The sequence below is a fragment of the Charadrius vociferus genome, unplaced genomic scaffold, assembly GCF_000708025.1.
Source record: "Charadrius vociferus isolate BGI_N301 unplaced genomic scaffold, ASM70802v2 scaffold370, whole genome shotgun sequence".
Classification (NCBI taxonomy): Eukaryota; Metazoa; Chordata; class Aves; order Charadriiformes; family Charadriidae; genus Charadrius; species Charadrius vociferus.
Window position 1 is genome coordinate 961261 of NW_009646744.1, and position 7942 is coordinate 969202.

The following is a 7942-nucleotide window of genomic DNA, read 5'->3' on the forward strand; positions in this document are numbered from 1 at the left end:
GGTGCTGGAGCTGAGGGGAGGCGGTGGGGGTTACCGACCCCCGGCCACATCCTCCGGGCGGGTGACTGGGTAGTCCTTACGTAAAGCCGCATCCTCGGTGAGGATTGTGTTGTACTGTGTAATCAAAAGAGCGATCGCTTAACGTTTCATGAGCCTGAGCTGACAAGTGCCTTTTTTTTTTTTTTGCTGTCTTTTCTTTTTTTTTTTTTTTTTCCAATGAACAGAACAAAGCAAGAAGCTGTTGAGAGGTGTAAAACACATATTAGTGCTTTCGGTTGCTGTGCCTTTCATTCACTCCTTGAAATGAGAAAGCGGTTAACTTCATTTTAGGGGAAAACTGAGAGTGCTTATACCCGTATCTGAAATATGGCCTGAAAATATGATGTTCTAATGAAAAGCGAGCTCTGTTTAGCAGGTGTGGGCCCCTCTATTTCACAAGCCTGTCTCCTCAGCTTATTACAGCCTTGTTTGATCATTTACTTAGGAAGACTCTGACGGTTTTAAACGTTCACATGTTTCCACTGATGTCAGTCAGACCTCCCACTTGCCTGTGAGAGCTGAACAGGCACTTACTCAGCATCAGTAGTCTTTGAAATTAACTTGTTCTGCTCCAGTCCGTGCTTTTATTTATCACCGTGTTGCCAGCTCCCTTCCAGTTACTGAACTTCCCATGGGTGTATTTCTAGTTCCTTACATTGCTTTAAAACTTTGGAATGCTCCTCTGGAGTCACTGGAACACAGTGCTTTGCAGCCCCGGGGCGTTATTGCGAAATAGGGTCTGGTCAAGTGCTTTGGAGGAGTGGTTGTAGACTTGATTTGTCATTTTGTTATCTCCCATAATGAGAGAAACATTATTAAACTCATAGTGCTGCTGTTGTGTTGTCCACCTCAGCAAGGTGTGATATATACAGTCTTAGTCACGTAGATACTGCATATGGGTATTATACTGGAGTTACACAATGGCTCGTAATGGTAATCGTGAACTTCTTGTTGGTCCGTAACAACAAAGAAAATTTTACCCTTTGGCATTATTAATATCTTGGCTTTATTCATGTAGCAATGCTCATTTTTCCAATTTCCTTACCGTGTATTAGCAGCTTTGTGCAAGTTCTCCTCTGTTGAACAGTTTTAACAGTCATGAAAGAAAACAGTAAACTCCAACTCTAGTCTCAAAAATGGTTTCAGGTGGCTAATATTTCCTTCAAACATCTCTGTAATTCTCATTTTGTTACTTTTCTCCTGCGTCTCAAACATTGAGAGAGCAAGACTGAGTGCCTGGGGTAGGCTTTTGTGCAAGAAGCGCACAGCAACCAAAAAGAAAGAAGTAGTTCATGTTTGTGTGTTTTGCATTCTTCCCAGTTCTAATAATCTGAAGTTGATAAAGCACGATAAAACTTCAGTGAAATATTCCTTCGAGGTTGTCTTTTTAGTAAGCTGGAATGTAGGAATGCTTTTGCATGGTTATGACCCAACTGTTTAATGAGAAGCCGCCACATATTTTTATCTGCAAATGCCATACCCTTTGTGTTGTTCAGGTTTTGTAGATAAATAGTTGCAGCAGAAATCTGTCCTGACTCTACAGTTGATGGCTTAGAAGTTGGCGCGTATGCACTAGTTCCTTCTTCCTTTTCTAGCTCACAGCTGCTGGCGAGGATGTTGCATCAAGGATCTGCTGCACTTTGTTTTCCACCGAAGTTGCTCCTGGATGTCGGATGTGACTAAAGACGTATATGACTTGTGTGTTACTGACTGAGGGCGCAGTTCACAGCATCTCTTGGAAGGAGACGGGGGACCAAGTGATGGCCCAAGTGATGGGGAAACTGCTGTCCCATTGTCGCTTTCTCTTTTTTTCAGTGCTTATGAGAGTTACCATAACTGCTTCGATGCCTCCCTTCCTTTCCTTCTTGCTCATCCTCTTGTTTTGTGACTTTCTTATCATTACTGCTCTTACTCTTCGCTCCAGATCAACAGAAATCTACAATGGTGAGGGTAGAAATATTAACCGGTGATACCTGTGTCTGAGGCTGAATCTTGAGAGTTGAGACATGAAACCAGCATCCGTCCGATAAGCAGATTTTGACCGTGTTAGGCATGTGGAAAGAGCGTGAGCATCTTTCAAGAGGCTGCCTCGAAGTCTGTGTAGAGCTGGGAGGAAAGTTAGTCGCACAGTGTCATATTTGGGGTCTGCCTGTCTGAGGATGTGAGAATAGTCTTGAGATTTTAGTGACTTTGAGGTTTCTTTTCTGCTGCAGCAATTGTTCGCGGCCACATAATTTCAGATTGTTACTCACGTGTGGTTTGTTCTACAGGCATGTTTCCTTTCTCTCATGTTACTCTCGTCTCACAGTTACCTTCAACAGAAACTAAGAAATAACTAAACTTGAGTCCACGTGTCTCATTACTCGGTTTTAACGTCTGTTGTGGAGTTTGCATCAAGAACGACACGATGTTGATGTCACCTTCGCTAAGCAGTGAGAACAGAACGTCCCAAATCGTGGGGAGATGGAGAGGCCGTAGGATGAAGAGGGACCGTCTGGAAATGAGTCAGGAAACTTTTAACAGATTACATTTAGATAGAGGAGGGTTAGATGTATGTAAAATACATTGCTAACTGTGTTATAATGAGAAATCGGGTTCATAGAATTGCAAAACTAAAGATGAAAGAACTCATCTGGTAAATATTCTTCTCTTGCAGGATTGTTCCTTCTCTGCAGTTACTAATGACTAACAGGATGCTCTCCAGCTTGTGAAATGACGGGGGTTCTGTCACTGCTTAGGAAATGCAGCTGCACGGGCTCATGCTCCTTTCTCTCCTAAAGCTTTTCTCCTAAGTTTAGTCAGCCTGAATTTTTAAAGTAGTACTGTTGTCTTACTCTATATTTTTCTCTTACGGAATCCAGATCTATTCTTTTTGGATACTTGAACTAGATGTACGCATTCCTGTTGAATTAAGGTTTCCCATTTGGAGTGACTGTATGGGCGCTCTCTGAAACGAAGGTCTGATGGTGTGGAGGTGCCTCGCGTAGCTGCCGCGTCGCAGGGCTCGCCTTGCTTCCTTGTCTGGTTCTGTGCCAGCTTCGTACGTGCCATCCAAAATTCCATTTTCCCTGTAGCTGCGATATTGTTTGCCTCATGCGCTCGTGTCTAATTTGGTGTCTGCCATCTCCCCAGGCTCTCAAATTCTTAACTACTTTCCAAGTTTCTTTCTCCAACTTTGTGTTTCAACCTCTTTTTTGCCCTAATGTAGTGAACTATGTTTTCTCCCCAAGTGCATTAGCTTGTAGTTCTTCAAGTTGTCATGTCTCTTGTTCTTACTTGATTCGTTAATTCTTGCTGATGAATGTAAACCCCAGTTTATTAACTGGCGGTAGAGCCAGGTACCGACAGGGGGGGAAAAAAAAAAAAAATCTCCTTGTGCTGAGTACTGTACAAACATTGAATAAGAGAAGTTCTTGCCCTGAAGTCTTGAACTAATTTTCTTCTGTTAACAGCTCATTAGGAAAGGTTTTCCTGCACTTTTTTCTGTTGAGCTACAGTACCCAGTCCCAACACCACCTCACTAAACAGCTCGGAGCCCCTTTGGATTGATCGTTCTTTATTACAGTTCGGCTTCGTTTTTATTCATGTCTTGACATTTATTGGTAATTTACTTTTCATGTTTTATAATTAAACAAATACAGAGTGTACTTTTACTTACACTGTAGTCCTGTCATGATCGTGTTTTTCAGGACAGACTGTTTTGTCATTCCGAATCTCTCCCCAAGGATAGGTGTACTCCTCCGCAGCCTCACAGCACTCTCTTGCTCTTTATTCCCAGTCCCACATCGGGGCATAAAGCCTAGACCGAACAGACAGCAGGCCAGAGTCGTGGTGCGGTTCTCTCCAGTGTTAGCACTGGGTTTATTTTCCTACAAAGGACTGATGTTTCCCCCTTTATCTGTAGTTTCCGAGATTAGCCTTAAGCTACTCTTGGACTGAACTCGAAACTTTCCTCAGCTTTTTAGTGGCTTATATTTGTGGAGGGGCAGAAAGGAGCGCTGCAGACGCGTGTGCCCCCCCGCCCCCGAAGCTCTCGCGGGTGTCCGTGCTGGGGCTGGGAAGGGTGTTGGAGAATGTCAAACCAAAGTGGATACCGAAACTCGGTGCTTTTAAAACTCTTAACTTCTACTGTATGTGGCGTTAAAGTGAGAAGATACCCCAGTTTTGCTCTGCTGTAACTTTGTAGTCTCCTGGAAACAGAAGTGAGTACTTGGTATCTCACTATAGTTGAATCGTGCATCATTTTATTTACATACGTTTTCCAATTGTAAGGGAAAAATAATAGTATATTTAATTTTCAGAACCAAGTATTGGGAAAATAGTGTTTCTAACCAGTGACCGGTTCAAAAGTACTCTTCAGACAGGAAAAATTGTGTAAACTTGTCCTTAGCTCAGATTCTAAGATTTCACCAAGGTAAATTGCTCCCTATTAGATACTTTCCCCAACGGTTTTGGTTCCTGCTGGAATTTCACACCGTTGAACAGTCTCTTTCCTACTTTTTCACTGAAGTGTAGCAGGTTCATGTGAATCTTTACTTCGAGAGTTGAATGGCGATCTGTGATCAGGCGGCGATGTGAGAAGTGGAAGTGTGTTTCAAATACAGAAACCAAATAAATATGAGGAGAACAGAGCAGATGTTTTGTTGCTCTTCTGGCTGCGGATAGCGTATAGATACGGAGGTAGGAGGCACCTACCCATAGATAGACACGTCCTCATAGATAAATGTACAGCCACCCTGAAGCCATATAAGGCAATGTTAGTGTAACTGGTCCTCCAGCATCAGAAAATCTGGAAACAAGTTGCGATAGCTTTATTTACCCTCGCAGACAGTTATATTCGCTGCTATTTTTTTTTCCTTTTGGGCTTTCGGGCCGTGTAGAACAGTCAAAAATGTAGAATGCGCTTTCCTTAGTGTTAGTGTGATCCTGTTGCAAGTATCTGTTTTTAAATGAATGTTTAATATTGATACTGGTTGTCTGCAATACTCGTCTATAAATTACGCTTCAAAATACTAAATGTGGACTTCCATGTGTGTCCCCATCTATGCCAACATTACTGTAAAAGCTCAATAGCTGATCATAACTGTACACCTTTGTACATTCATATGTTGCTTTTTTTTTTGTTTCTGCATTTAATTTAATTTCCAAAAGTCGTTAAAGAGATTTCAGCGATGGAAGTGCTTAAATGGTTTTAATCAGGCTTTGATGTGCACAAATCATTAAAGCGAGTAGGATGAGGAGATAAGAGTCCACAGTTCTCTTTGTATAGTTTGGCTGCAGAACAACTATGGGAGTATTTTTCTTATAGGGGAGGGTTAAAGCAAACCAAAAAAAGCCACATCAAAATGGGAATTTCGCTTTTGTGTGATGTTGTGTATTTTGTGGGCAGAGGAGTAACCAGAGTTTCTGGAAAAAAAAATCAGAAATGTGCCAATCTCGTTTTCCAGTGTTGCATTACTATTAGCATAAGCATTTCCTTATTTAAAGATAATTAAAAAATTGCTTGGTCAAAGTCCAGATATGAAAAATTGAGGCATTAAGATGAAAATTTCGGAAAAACTGAATATGGAAAAATGCGTTAAAGGACTTAATGGAGGAAAATGATGTAGATTTAATTTAGCAGTTTGTGCTGTGTTTTGGCATAAATGCAAATAGTAACCTGATGGAAGTTGCTGGGATTGAAAAACTCTTGATTTTACAAACATGTCTTAATATTATTTTATTCTTGTAACTTCAAGGGCCTTGAAGCATAAAGATTTGCCAAGATGAGATAAAATGGACTGGTATTTTTCCTATCTCGTGTTGTTTTGTTGGTTTGTTGTTTTTTTTTTTTTTTAATGTGCTGGGTGGTCCTGTATGGAGAAGAGCTTACTGAGAATTTTGTTTGTGCGTTTTGAGTAGGTTTTTGCATATTTGGGGGTACGCATTCTGTTTGTTTGACATTCACCATGAAGCCTTCCCATTCGCGGTGGTCTGTACGTCAGTAGCTCGCGCTGGCGGTGGGCGCGAGCGGCACAGGCACTGTACCTGCTCGGTGCATTGTTTCAAATTGACCGGGGAAGTTTTGGAACCACTCTGTTTAATTTTGTCCTTACAGTGCTGATGGGATAAATTAGCACCGTATTAAAACATTGATCTGACAGGGTGAAAACTGTGGTGTAGACAACCTTTGAAAGATAAAGGGGGAAAAGGTTTTTCCTGGAGCAATGATTACTTCTGCTGAAATATCTGCACTAATTATGTTTAATGAGGAAAAAAAGAAGTAAGTAGTTTGTACTGTGACACATTCTTAGCCAATAATTACCAGAAATATTCTTTACTAGGAGTGAGTTTTAACAAGTAGTCTTGATCTTAAATTTGTTAATCACTAATAACCTCCTAAGAAAGGACTTTTATTTCTTCATTCTTTCTCCAATTTCCTCTTATTTAAGAAAGAAGTTGCATTCCTCCATTGCCACACGAAGCAAGACCCACGCTGAATTGATATTTAAAGGTGTTTTCATGGTGTCTTCTTCAGGTACCTAATTGGCCGAAACAGCTTGTGCTGATTTTTTTTGTTTGGGTGTGGGTTTTTTTGGGGGTGAAATCCCGTTCCCATGTGCTCCATCCCGCAGAGGAGCAGCGCGGTGTGCGCGGGGGGCACCGGTGAGCGCGGGGACTTGCTGCCCGCCGATCCTCCTGCTCTCTCTGCCCGGTGCGCCTGTATTTATTCAGAGGAATGTTAAAATACGTTCAGTCGTGATTTACTGACAGACTCCAAAATTAAAGATGGTCAGAAATGGGTGTGGTTAGAGCTTGGTTTCTATTTAAGAGAAGATGAGCACAAAATTTGGATCTCGTTGGTTGGTATAATGGAGTGATTTCTTGCTAGCAGGAGTGTACTTTGTATTTGTACAATTTATTTTAATCCATTATACAACTTAATATTTTTTTTAATTATTATGTGTAAGTAAACAGTGAATCATACCTTAAAAAAATTAATCTTGTTCTTAATAGAATAGAGCTAATTCAGCCAACAATGAGGAGTGGCCGTTCGTGCCAGGTGCCGAAGAAAGGCAACAAAACTGTTTAATTGAAGCTGTTTGTCCGCCACGTCCCTGGAAGCTTTAGCAAAGGGAAGCATTTCCTGCCATGTCGTTCCTGTAGCACTTGAAAGCAGTTTTATCTGTTAACAGAGACGTTATCAGGTTTAAGCTTTGTAACAAATTGACATACTGAAAGTCTCTGTTTGAGCTGAACTGGCCTATTGCATTAAGCGTTTTGAAATTCAACGGAATTTTGACAAGACTTCTGCAAGGTTGCCTGTGCTTTTCTTTAACATCGTATGAGAAAAAACTTGACTTTTCTCTAGTGGCAATATCCATTGAGTCTCACTGACTTTAAATTATATGTGTTGTTATGGCTCTGTGTTTTGCAGTTTCATCTCTGTCAAGTCTTTTAGCTTACAGTTAAAAATACGTTAGGAGCAGCAGTTCAAAACCAGCTTGCACAACGCCTTTACTAGTTTATCAAATGCAGAAGTGCAGTTTTTGGTCTGGACAGACCAAAAACTGTTTAGATATCTTTAGATATAAGCACAGCTCCAGGCTGGGTGGGGAATGGATGGAGAGCAGCCCTGAGGAGAAGGACTCGGGGGTGTTGGTGGGTGAGAAGCTCCCCGTAAGCCGGCGATGTGCGCTGGCAGCCCAGCGAGCCCCCCGCACCCCGGGCTGCATCCCCAGCAGCGTGGCCAGCAGGGCGAGGGGGGATTGTGCCCCTCTGCTGCGCTCTGCTCTGGGGAGTCCCCCCTGCAGTGCTGCCTCCAGCTCGGGGGGTCCCACCAGCAGAAGGACACGGAGCTGTTGGAGCGGGGCCAGAGGAGGCCCCGGAGATGCTGGGAGGGCTGGAGCCCCTCTGCTGGGAG